Source organism: Mus caroli, chromosome 14 (genome assembly GCF_900094665.2).
Source record: "Mus caroli chromosome 14, CAROLI_EIJ_v1.1, whole genome shotgun sequence".
Taxonomy (NCBI): Eukaryota; Metazoa; Chordata; class Mammalia; order Rodentia; family Muridae; genus Mus; species Mus caroli.
In genome coordinates this window covers 111545023-111556918 of record NC_034583.1, presented here as the reverse complement: position 1 = coordinate 111556918, position 11896 = coordinate 111545023, and the positions used below count along the sequence as shown (strand labels likewise).

At 46.1% G+C, this 11896-nt stretch overlaps 1 long non-coding RNA gene across 1 annotated transcript in view; it reads left to right on the top strand.

Annotated features, from left to right (window-relative positions):
* Positions 1–6151: 6151 nt before the first annotated feature.
* Positions 6152–11896, top strand: part of LOC110309239 — an 86498-nt gene continuing 80753 nt past the window's right edge. The window contains exon 1 of the long non-coding RNA XR_002379677.1: positions 6152–6247. This is a non-coding gene — a long non-coding RNA (uncharacterized LOC110309239). The remainder of the gene's footprint in view (positions 6248–11896) is intronic.

The window sequence follows — 11896 nt, the reverse complement described above, 5'->3', positions numbered from 1 at the left end:
GGAAGAGTTCAAAGCACACCAAAGAAATATATTATACATTTTGGCGAAAGATTGTCATTTATGATCCATTGTTTATTTAAGAAAAAAAGAAAAGGAAAAGAAAGTGGGAAAATATAAAATATATTTTTAAGCTTACTTGAATGGACAAGGTAATGTGAAAACTTGAGACTCTTCCTGCACGTCTTTTTGCCTCGTGTTATGAGATTATGTATAGTTTATAGATATATTAGTACAGTGCATGGTGCTGTTACGTGGACACCTTTTAATGTTGTCTTCAGATTGTTACAGTGAATATGAAACATGCAGACCCTCCTTTACAAAGAGAGAGACCTACAACTTGAATATAAAATAATCCTACATTTTAAAGGTTTATTTGATTTTTTTTCCCTGTTATTCACTTTCAAATAGAAAAGATAAGGTATGAACTTGGGTGGGATAACTTATGTACTGTAAGCTTGTTAGGACAAAGTATTCCTGATGTATAATGAGTTGTTTTATTTATACAACTTTTTCAATGGTAGTTTGCACTATTCTTTATCATGCTACAGGTTTATTTATTATGAAACAAAGGAATATGTATTTTATGTATTTTGCCATGAATAGGTTAACTGCCACAAATTTATTGGTTCCTGATACACTGAAAATAAAATCTTAAGATGTGTACCTCCCTTAGAAAGAAGTCAAGAATGGTGATGGACAAATGTAATAAAGGTATTCTTCCTATGTATTGCTACATTTTATCCAAGGCACATCTCTGTCATTCTTTTAAAACAGAACAGTTGCTAAAGGAGTGAACGTGCCTTTTCCTGATTTATTATGAACTTCTGAAGAAGGGGCAAGTGGGAGTGGGTGGGGTAGCTTGGATTACTTACCATCTAATCTGAAGCAGAGGGTTTCAGCTTTCCTAATGCTGAGACTCCTTAACACAGTTCCTCGTGTTGGGGTAACCCCCAACCATAAAATTACTTTGTTGCTACTTTGTAAATGTAGTTTTGCTACTGTTATGAATTATACCTATCTGTGAAAGGGGCCTTTGCCTCCCCCCCCTCCAAAAAAAAAGAACAACCCACAGATGGAGAACTGCTGATCTAGAAAATGCAAGAAATTTTATAAAAACAAATCCCTGCAGGTTACAAGTACAGTTATACTTTTCTCAGAGCCAGTCCCTTCTTGCATTAAAATCAGTCATGTTCTTAGTGCCTAATTGCTGAAAATAAGGTCAGAGGTAATAAGGTTCCAAACATAAAGGCAGGTGACAAAACTGCTCAGGAGCAATTCATAGTTACAGAATGGAACTGACGAGTGGACACCAAAATCAGCTCATAGCAGGTTGGAGTAGGGGGAGAGTTAAAATTTTAGTTTTTAATTATAATCAGTATTTTGGAGTAGGTAGGAGTTAGGCAACTTTTTTTTGTGGTAGCAGAATATTCCAGTGACTGACTCAAATTGATATGTTTGGTTATACATGTTAGCAAGCCTGGCTGTTTCCTTGTTTTTATGTTCACCACTACAAAACAGATAAAAGGCAAGTATTTAAAAAAAAAAAAAAACAATTGGTAGTCACATCAATAAGCATTTCTCCAAAAGGTTATAGTGGCTTTTCAAAGTCAGGTCTGTTAAGTGTAGTAAAGGTGACACAGGTTGCCAAGAGTTGTTGTAAGGCTCATGACAATAACCAGCACACGAGGGAGAAAAACACTCGTAAATGAGGGCTTCGATCAATGGGAAAACTTACAGCTCTAATGAAGTTTCTTGTGAAAGGAAGGGTGATACAAAGCCACCAAGACATGAATCATTCATGGGAAATATAAAAGATAAAAGATATCTGACAATGAGCAGAAGCTTGTATAGAGTGTATAAAACAAGTTTCCCCTTCTTATTTTCTGCTTTAAAACGCACAATCTCCCACTCCCAGCCTCCTCTGTCCAGTCTATAGAGTTAAAATTGACCACTGCTCGTCCTGAGCCACTTCAAAGTAATTTAGTCCAGAACGGAAGGCTTGGCGCTTGGACAATCTTCATGGTGTGTTAAGATTTCTATGGCAATTGGCAAGCAAGACGTTCCCATCTGAATATGTCTCAAAGAAAGCCACTTATTGACACTAAGTTGGCTATCATCAAAGACTTCATCTTCCCTCTGCAAAAAAAACAAAAAACAAAACAAAAAACGTGGCCTTGCAAACACTGAATCGGCTATCTTTGTTTTCCAGGCCAGGAGGCTCTGCAAACACACGGTTCTTCCTTGTTTATATATTTCTCCTATTCAAATATTCTTTGGTAAAAATGAATGTTAAGAAAGCCTTAGCAAGAGCTACTTGGTGAGAAGTATGTCCTCTTGAGTTGGAGGTGGCCACACAAGTGTCCTGATCCTGGGGCCTGAAGGCCTTGAAAACTGGGCCCAACTGTCTACCCGCCTCTCAAGTGCTGTGTCACTGGAGAGGAGCCTTGTTGGCCACCACTCTGTCCCAGTGTGGTTAGGAAATACAACCAGGGAGAACAGAGCAGGAAAGACAACTGCATTTCTCAAGTGGTCACCTTAAACCAAACAAAACCAAAACAAAACAAAAAAACGGAATGTTATCACAAGGCAAACAAAACAATCCACAGACTTAAGAATCTATCCATCTAGTTACACGGATACCACCTCCCTGCCATCTGCCAGTGCCTTACCCAAACACCACCCGAAACCCCAGGAACATTCTAGGTCTGGAAAGACAACAGAATCACAGAGAAAGCACCCTGGGGTAGTCAGCACACTTTCCCTCCCCGTGAACAAAACCTCTCAGAGACCCCACACCCACGAAGGGACATCCCAGAGCACATATTCACACATCCAGCAACTGCCTAATCAGGCAGGGAGAAGTTCAAAGGCATGTTTTTGAAATTCAAACTACTGTTTTTATGGTACATCCACACGGAGCATCAGAATTGCTATGGCAATGGGCAGGGCCAGGAGAGTCGCTGGCAGGCTGTCCACAGCGATTTGAGACACTCTATTAAGATACAGTTGCAGTGACCCTTACTTTCACGGCCAGTTAATTCAGCCAATTCTCACCTCATCAGAAACACATAGGCAAAGATTAGAAATGTATGATATATATGTGCATATCATATATATTAGCTTTCTGTTGTTGATGATGATTCCCCTATAGAACCTCCTGGCTTGAAAGGAAGAAGAAAGAATGAAGAGAGGAGAGAAAGCCCAGTGGGGGTGGGGGTAGTGATGTCAGAGGGTAGGGAGAGAGGCAGGGGAGCCTGGTCCCCAGTACCTCTTCCTTCTCTCCCCACCTAAGCACTTTTATTTGTAGAGCGATTGTTCTTTGTTTATTTAATACAAGTACTGTGTGAATAGTGAAAAATAAACACGATGAAAAATAACCAAACAGATGATTCCTCGGAGTGAAAAAGCCCGGACTTAATAAAAGTGCGAAGCAGTCACCGCTCAATGAGAAACGCTTTGAAGTGGAACTTATTATAAGAGGGATACTTCAGGGTTGCCTTAACGACGCCGCTGAATCGAAAGCGCTCGCCTTTGTCAGCGATTTGTTCTCCTTTGCTGGGGTGCCCGGAGAAATTACTTACATGGGCTGCCTTAACATGCGGCCTGCAAATCAGTAACTTTGCAGCTCAGACTTGCAGACGCCACTGGGTCACCGACAAAAAGAAGTCAGGGGGGAAACGCACCAATCTTCCAGGCGGAGGCTCTGGGGATGGGGCGGTAGATAAGAAGTTGTTTTACACCCGAGCTCCCCACTCTAGCTCTCACCCCAGAGCAGGTCCTGGGGCCTCTATCCCTAGATGATCCAGGTTCCTGCGGCTCCCGGACCCTCCAGTGAGGGGCGCTCTTCGGTGCGCAGGCCCAGAGCCATACTTTCCCAGCAGTCCGGGCCATATTTAATAAGGGTCGTTTATCACTCAGGCGCTTTGAAGGGTCGCCTCCAGCCCTGTGCCCATTAGAAAGGCGGAGGTGACATTTAAACTCCGTTTTCAAGGATCGCGGGGGGATTTCATTGAAAAGGCAACTCGTTTGTCTCAGGAGCCTGGAAACAACCCCCGTCTCCCTCCTTTTGACCACATGGCATAACTCAAAAACAATAGTTCAAAAGTGAAATGGCGTCGTGGTGTTCACTGGGAGACAGGCCCCCATCTAGCACCAGAGAAAGGGGTACTCCTCAAGACAATGTGCTTTTTGTGTTCAGCTCTGTCACGAGGATTGTGTTGTTTGCTTTGGAGGCTTCGCCTGTTATACTTGCCTGAAAGTGCTTGTGTTAAACAAGAGTTATGAGTCATCCAAAACAACAAACATTTTGATTTTCTTTGCCTAAAGGGCTTTCCCTGGCTATGGGCACCGTGAAAAAATAATGTCCTTGCTGAGAAAGGAACACCAGTAGTTGCATTACAAGCGGGTGCATTAAATATTGAATGACATGGGGAAAGGAGCTTGTCGAGGGGCACTCAGCCTTAAAGTCTTTCTTCAACTTTGTCTTCGGTGGCTGCTGGACTATTTAAGATGGTATTAATTAAGGCAGCTTCGGATGCTGTGGAGCCAGCCGGCCCCTGGGCTGAGCTCTGTCAATGGGCCTGTGTCCCCATGCTCTGCTTATGGGTTGGCTGAAATGTCACTTCTCATTTGCAGGCTGAAGAGAAGTGACCATCCTACACTGAGGGCGGCAGGAATGTAGTCAGCAGCCATAGTTAAAAAGAGTTTGAGGGACTGGGGTAAAGGGGTGGGGGCGGGGGGATAAGGACATGCAGACAGCCTTTGGGAAGGGGAAGGAAGATGCACAGGACCACTTGGGTTTGGATAACCCCTCTTTTTTAATCCTTTTTGCCCAGGGGAAAACACTTTAACCTGTCTGGATCCTACAAAGAGAGACACAAGCTCCGTACAAACAGGCCTCTTTACTAAGATACCTTGCTCTCTAGGTCTCAGTCACAAATCACAAACAAATACAGGCTCTACAAGGACTCCAACCAAGCTCTTAGGATCCACTTTTACAGAAGGGGAAACTGAGGCCTCAAGAAAGGCTCTGAAATTATTTCCACCAGAAGTATTCCCTGATGTATGACACCTGAGAACAGAAGCCATGCTCTGCTTAAGGTGGCCCCACACCCAAACCCAGATACAAATTTATTCCAGCGTTTGGAAATTTCTAAAAAGGAGAGAAGAAAAAGGAAAAGGAAGTCTACAGCCAACCGACTGTGGTCTAAATTAACCCATGCTTCAAGAACCAGTTGACTATAGCTTCTCAAAGAGGAGAGACAAGAGTTGGCTGTCTGGAGAGGCCAGGGTATCCTGGCAAATTGACTTTGGCAGCCTGAAGCCCCCCTCCTCCTATCTCAGGGCATGGAGTTCCAGCTGGGTTTGGGCCTTCTCTTTCAACAGAAGGCCCCTGGCAGGTGGAGAGATGATGCAGTCCCTCCTTCTCTCTGGGCTCTTGCTATCTGTCAGAGGGGTTTAATACCCCTAACTGTAGATCTATTTGCAACATTTGACTTTTTCCATCTTGGATGTACTCCCTCCATTCAACCCAGGGGCTCTGTTTAGCCAGTTCAATAAGGAAGGTTCTATTTCCCACTAACAGCCTTGCTGTAAAAAACAGAAAGAGCCTGTGTCCCTTTACCTCAAGATAGGCTATGTGTTCTAGGGAAGGAGGGAGGGCAAGAGAAAAACCTCCTGTAAGCCCTAACACATGGGCCTAAGGTTCTTCAACCCTGTAGTATCTGCAGGGCAGCAATGTGACTAGTTGGGCCAGGTCGCTGGCAGAGGTACTTCTAAAAAATCCAGGGTGGAAGCTGGTAGGCCTAAACTCCGGCCCAAGTGAGTTGATGAGGAGGGGCGCTTTTTACTTATTTCCGTACTTCATTATCCCTACTTCTACAACCTTTTTGAACAAACAGGTCCCAAGGCTGGGTAAGGGACTAAGAAAGGTAGCCTTTTGACCTGAAACACACCCAAGCACAACTACACACACCCGCCAGCCCCGCCCCCGTCAGTGCACTGGGCACGCACTTGGGTTCCAGGCTCCTTGCCAAGAGCGCGCGGGCACCCTGAATGGCACACTGGCTGAAGTTCCTGCAAGAAGTGGCGGGGGTGGGGTGAAGAAGGGGTGGGCGGCAGTGCAGGCAGCCAGCCGACTGCTGGCGGAGCGCACAAGTTCTGTGCTCAACTTCGCCGCTCTTAAAGAGACCCGGGATCCCTCTGGAGAGGCCCTCGGGAGCTGGCGGCAGGGCTGGGAGAGGCGTGGGTAAGCTGGCCGGCGCGGGGCGCGGGCGGTGGGACACAAGGGCGCGGCAGGAGGAGGGCGCGCGGTGCCCGCGGCCGGCCGGGCGCTCGGAGAAAGTCAGCCGGAGCAGCTGTGACTTCACCTATTAGCCCCGATGTCTTTCGGAGGAGCCTGGTGGAGTTAAACAGCCCACAATGGGCGCTCTGGGGCGCCTCCAGCCTGACCTCCACCCGGGTTTAATAGTTTCATAGGAACGTCATTAAATCAATTACTTAGTGAGCACATCATCATTTATTTGTAATTAGCAGCGAGGAGCGCGTTCTCTCCCCCAGCCCGCGGCCCGGGTCCCAGCGGGGTTGGCGAGTTGTGCAAGCACTTTTGTTTGCTTGAGTGTTGACTCCCGGCATTATTCGGCCGGGGTAATCTTTACATCTTAATCTAGCATTCAGGGGGCTAAGGGAAAACAAACAGGGCGCAGGCCGGAGGCCAGCCCTGCAGTCCCAGCCTTCTCCCATAACTCAGCCCTCGTGGGATGCGTCGATCACACCTCCGCGGCTGCCTCTTCTCTCCAGGGCGCAGCAAGGACAGAGGGGCAGAAGAGGAAGGAGGCAGGCCAGGGGACCAAGGAGGAAAGTGGCCACGGGAGAGGAGAACCAGAGGCCCGCAAAATGAGCACAAAAGGAAATCTGCCGGGCTTGTGCACATGTGAGGGCGGCGTTGGAGGGGGAATCCGTGCGTGTGGGTGTGTTCATATGAGTGTGAGCGCAAGCAGTGCATGGCATTCCATGTACCTGAGCAGAGAGATGGGACCAGGAGCCGGAGCCTGAGGTGCGGGCCGGGCATGCGTAGGGGCCTCTCACTGGGTGTCGCCACAACAAAAGTACTTTGAATTGGAGCTGCGGGGCCCCAAACGAAGAGCTGTTAAGGTTAGCGAAGCCCGGGATGTCACTGAAAGCCAGGCCAGAACCTGCGCATGTGGAGTGACTTAGTAATAGCCCCGAGAGGAGTCGTGGTTCCTTTCCCCACACGCGGCAACTCTGGCCAAGTACTGTGCACAACTAAGCAGTTTCAGCTGCTAGAGCCAAAACGGTGGGCGACACGCCCCTGAATTCTTGCTGTAGTCCAGCTTTTTGATCCAAGTTGGATAGCTCAACTTCTGTAGGAGATTCCAGCTCAGGAAATGGAGGATGCCTGGATAACCATAATTAGGAAAAGGCCTCTAGGCACATACACTTTATCCCACACTCATCTGTGAGAGGGCTTCCAAAAGACACTATGGCCAGTGTCCTCTGGTCAGCTTTCCGTTAGCCTCATTGGGCTTGTGAGTTTTCTGGATTTCTACACTAGTGTGCGTGGCTGGGACTAGTTCATTTAGGAAGCTGTGTAGAGGCAGGTCCTGATTGTGTAGAATACTCCCTCACCCCTGGTATTTCAGAGCTGGTATTCTTATGGGCCCAAGAAGAGCCTGGGGCTTCAGGGCTGACACCTCTGGAGTAGGGGTACAAAAGGAAGGCTGGAGTGGCCTCTAGGCCTCTCCACACAGCTAGCTGTGGCTGGAGAGACACGTGTGAAGCTAACACTCTTGACACAGCAGCTTGCCTTGCTAGAAACCTTGTCCTGAATAGCATAGTCCAGGAAGCCAATAATAAGTCTTTTTTGTTTTGTTTTGTTTGTTTTTGTTTTTTGTTGAGACAGGGTTTCTCTGTATAGCCCTGGCTGTCCTGGAACTCACTCTGTAGACCAGGCTGGCCTCCAACTCAGAAATCCGCATGCCTCTGCCTCCCAAGTGCTGGGATTAAAGGCGTGCGCCACCACTGCCCAGCAATAATAAGTCTTTAGGCTCCTATGTAGCAGCTGTCTCCATCTCCTCTTTGAATTTTCTGGTTTTCCCTCATTTCTTCAGGTTTCCTATATACATCCTATATACTTATACATGCCTATGTACCATCCTATAAATATCTCTTACCATCGTCATTTTCTAGGTCATGCTGTTCTCTATCTCAGGGCTTTAGGGATTCTTTGCCTACTGGACAGAGCATGAGCAAAGGCCAGGGAGTTGCTGAGATCCTGTTTCAGATGACCTCTTCTCCAGCTTCCTTGGATGGCTGAAATTTAGTGGGATGCTTGACTACTGAGGACCAATATGTTGTCTGGGAACCCAACTCAACCTGGGAAATGGGTCCAGATAAGCACTTTCAACCAGCTGTCAGTCATCTGGAAGAAGTAGGTTTTAAAATATAGAAAGCACAGTTTTCACTTTGCATGTTTCTTTACCTGGATGGGTCTAAGCTTAAGTACCGTGACCAGAATGCCAGGAGAATTACCAGGAAATGTCAACAGGCAGCAAAATAAAGCAGAATAGAACTTTTTCTGAAACTCTCCGGAACCACCCAAACATGGTAACACAAGTTCCCTTTCAACAGGTTATGCAGACCTCTACTTTAGTGTGTGGGACACATTGACGTGTAAAATGTAAATATGACCAATCAAGCACATACATACTCACACACACACGTGCGTGCGCACACACACACACACACACCACACACCAAATGTTGGGGTAGAGAGATCAGGAGTTCAAGGGCAACCTGGACTACATGAAACCTTGTGTCCTAAACTAAGAGAAAAAGAAAGAAAGATAATAAAGAAGCAGGTCATACTACATAGCCTAGGCTGGCCTTAAACTGGAGAGCTTCCTGTCTCAGTCCCCAGGAACTGGGATTGCAAATGTGCATGTCTATGAAGCCCTGGAAACTTTTTTTTTTTTTTTTTTTTTTTTTTTTTTTTTAAAGATTGGGTTTCCCGTATTCCAGGCTGGCCTCCAACTGACTATGTAGGGCAACCTTGAACTTTCGATCCCTCTCCCTCCAGGCATCTACCAACATTTCTGGTTTCTAGGTGCTGGGGACTGAACTTAAGGCTTCATGCTTGGAAGGCAAGGGTTCTCCTGACTGAGCTATAAACCCAGCCCCAAGGAACTCTATTGTTATTGTTGGTTGGTTGGTTGGTTGGTTGGTTGGTTGGTTGGTTGCTTGCTTGCTTGCTTGCTTGCTTGCTTGCTTGCTTGGTTTACATTCTAACCTTGCCGAAGATCAGGGCCCCCACATTCTGGATCTGACTAGATTTAAGATAGCCTGGAATAACGCAAGACTGAAAAAGACTGCATCTAAAATGAAATGAAATTAAAATGTAATTCACCCGCAACTTTTCTTTCTACTTTCCACCCCCCACCCCAGCCTCCTACACTGTTTAATAAAGGCAGATCTGGGAAGCATTTTATGAGCTGGCAGGGAACTCAGTGCCATGGTTGATTTAGAAAATCAACCTGGTGCTGCCTGCAAGGATTCCCTAGTGATAGTCACACCGGGAATCTCTCTTTGGGATCCAAGTCCTAACAGCTTTCTGGCTTTCTTCTGTGACATCCTGGTCTGACTCCATCTTTATTGAACACCCCTGTGCTATCCCAAATGAGTGACCCTCTCAGTGGAAGCTCTGTGGACATCTTTCAGCCCTTCCCCTTCCGTTTCTCTGGGGTCCTTAACCATTGGATTCCCCAGTCTCAAAACAAAGAGACACTGTTCTTCCAGAGGCTTCTCTTGTCATGGCTTTGGGCCTCATCCTCCCTCTTAGCACAGAATATGGCTAGCATTCACTCTTTTTTTTTTTAAAGCTTAAAGTCAGGCCAATGCCTATGCAACAGTACCCTGGGTTTCTCATCTATGGATGAGAGCTGAGCTCAGACTTATTTGGTTATTAAATAATCTTAAGGAGCAAGGATTAAGAAACCTACAGCAGGGCAAGAAACTGACCTGCTCCTGAGAGAAACTTCTAGGTGGGCTCAAGCCTCAGACCCTGAAGAACTGTTCTCTAGTTAAACCTGAGGGGGCAAAATGAAGAAGGGTTACCAGGAGCACTTTTAGGAGGCAGTGACAAGCAAGTTTAGGAAGATCCCTACAGGTGAGCTGTGGCTATGCCACCTCACCTGCTCTTCCTTCAACTGTAGGCTTTGACGATAGGTCCTTGTATAGGCCTTTTTTATTTATTGCATAAAAGCAGGCTACTGGAGTGGTCCAGAGATTTTGGAAATGTGTCTTCTGCAAGGACGCGGGAGTATTGTGTCAGCACCCTCTGACTCAGTGGGAAGGGGAAGCTGAGAAACCGCATCATATAAAGGGCCATTCTTGGTTCCTTAAGTTACCTTTTGAGATCACAGTGAGGTTTTCTGTATTTTCTTTTTACTGTACAATAAAAAAGGCTTTGTTTTGATGACTGTTTTATTTTTTAATTAAGTGTATATATGTGGTGGGAGATATGTGCACGAGAGTGCAGATGTCCTTGGAGGTCATAGGCAGAAGATCCCCCTAGAACTGGAGTTGCAGGCAATTTTGAACTGCTCACCGTAGAGAGTGGGAATTGACCTGTTTCTCTGGCCCCAGAGGTTGTGTGTGTGTGTGTGTGTGTTAAATAAATACACATGTTAGCATTTGCATGTTTGTTGTGTGTGAGCATGTATAGACAAGCAGGCCACAGTGTGGGGAGATTAGAGGGCAAAGCAGGAGTTGCCTTTTTCTACTTCTATATTGTGTGGGTTCTGAGGCACGAGCTCAGGTCATCAGGATGGTAGCAAAGGCCTTTACCTACTGAACCATTTCACTAGCTCCTGAAATGAGGTTTCCATGGGACGGTTTCAGTGAACCACTTTGAGCCCATTTTGATAATTTTTAATTATGTAGTTCAATAGCATTGAATATACTCCCAAGCTTTTGCACCCCACCACCACCACCACCACATTCTGCCACTCGGTAACTTTTCTTTCTGAGGCTGGGTTTTACTTACAGCCCAGACTGGCCTTGAACTTCTAGTCTCCCTGCTTCTACCTCCAGAGTGCTGGAATTACAGGCCTGTACTACTATGCCCAGCTTATACAGTGCTGGAGATTAGACCCAGGGCTTCACCCATGCCACAAGTACTACCAGCTGAGCTACTGTCTTCAGCACCCTCTCTAGCTTCATATTTCAAGTGAGTTATTTCACTTCTAAAGCAGTAATCCCCATTCCCTCCACCACTCAGTGAGTAGCCACCTACTTTCTGTCTCTGAGTTTGTCTGCTCTAGGGAGCTCATACAGTATGTGTCTTCTCTTGTCTGGTTTAGTTCACCTGACACATTTCGTCTGTTATTGCACACACCTTGATACTTTACAGAAATCTCTTTAGGTTTTTGCTTTGTTTGTGTGTGAGCATACTAAGGCATGTGAGCTAAGGCGTGTGAGTGGAGGTCAAAGGGACTCACTTCTCTCCTTCCACCATGTGGGTAGGTCCCAGGGATCGAATTCATGTTGTCAAGTTTGGCAGGAAGGACCTTTACCTGGTGAGCGCTGTGCTTGGTCCTCCAAGTTCTTCCTGTTGTTACTAATGGCTAGATAGTCTTCTATCCCTTGGACACCACCACACTGTGTTTACTTCTATTGTTTATGGATAACCACACTATTTCTACCTTGGGAGGTCTAATGATGCAAGCTTGCTCACATTGCTTTTAGATATGTGTGTTCGTATGTCACTGTCTACTTTTATTACACACACATGCACACACACACACACCATTACACACACCATACACACATAAATATAGACACTCTCTCTCTCTCTCTTTTTTTTTTTTTTTTTTTTTTT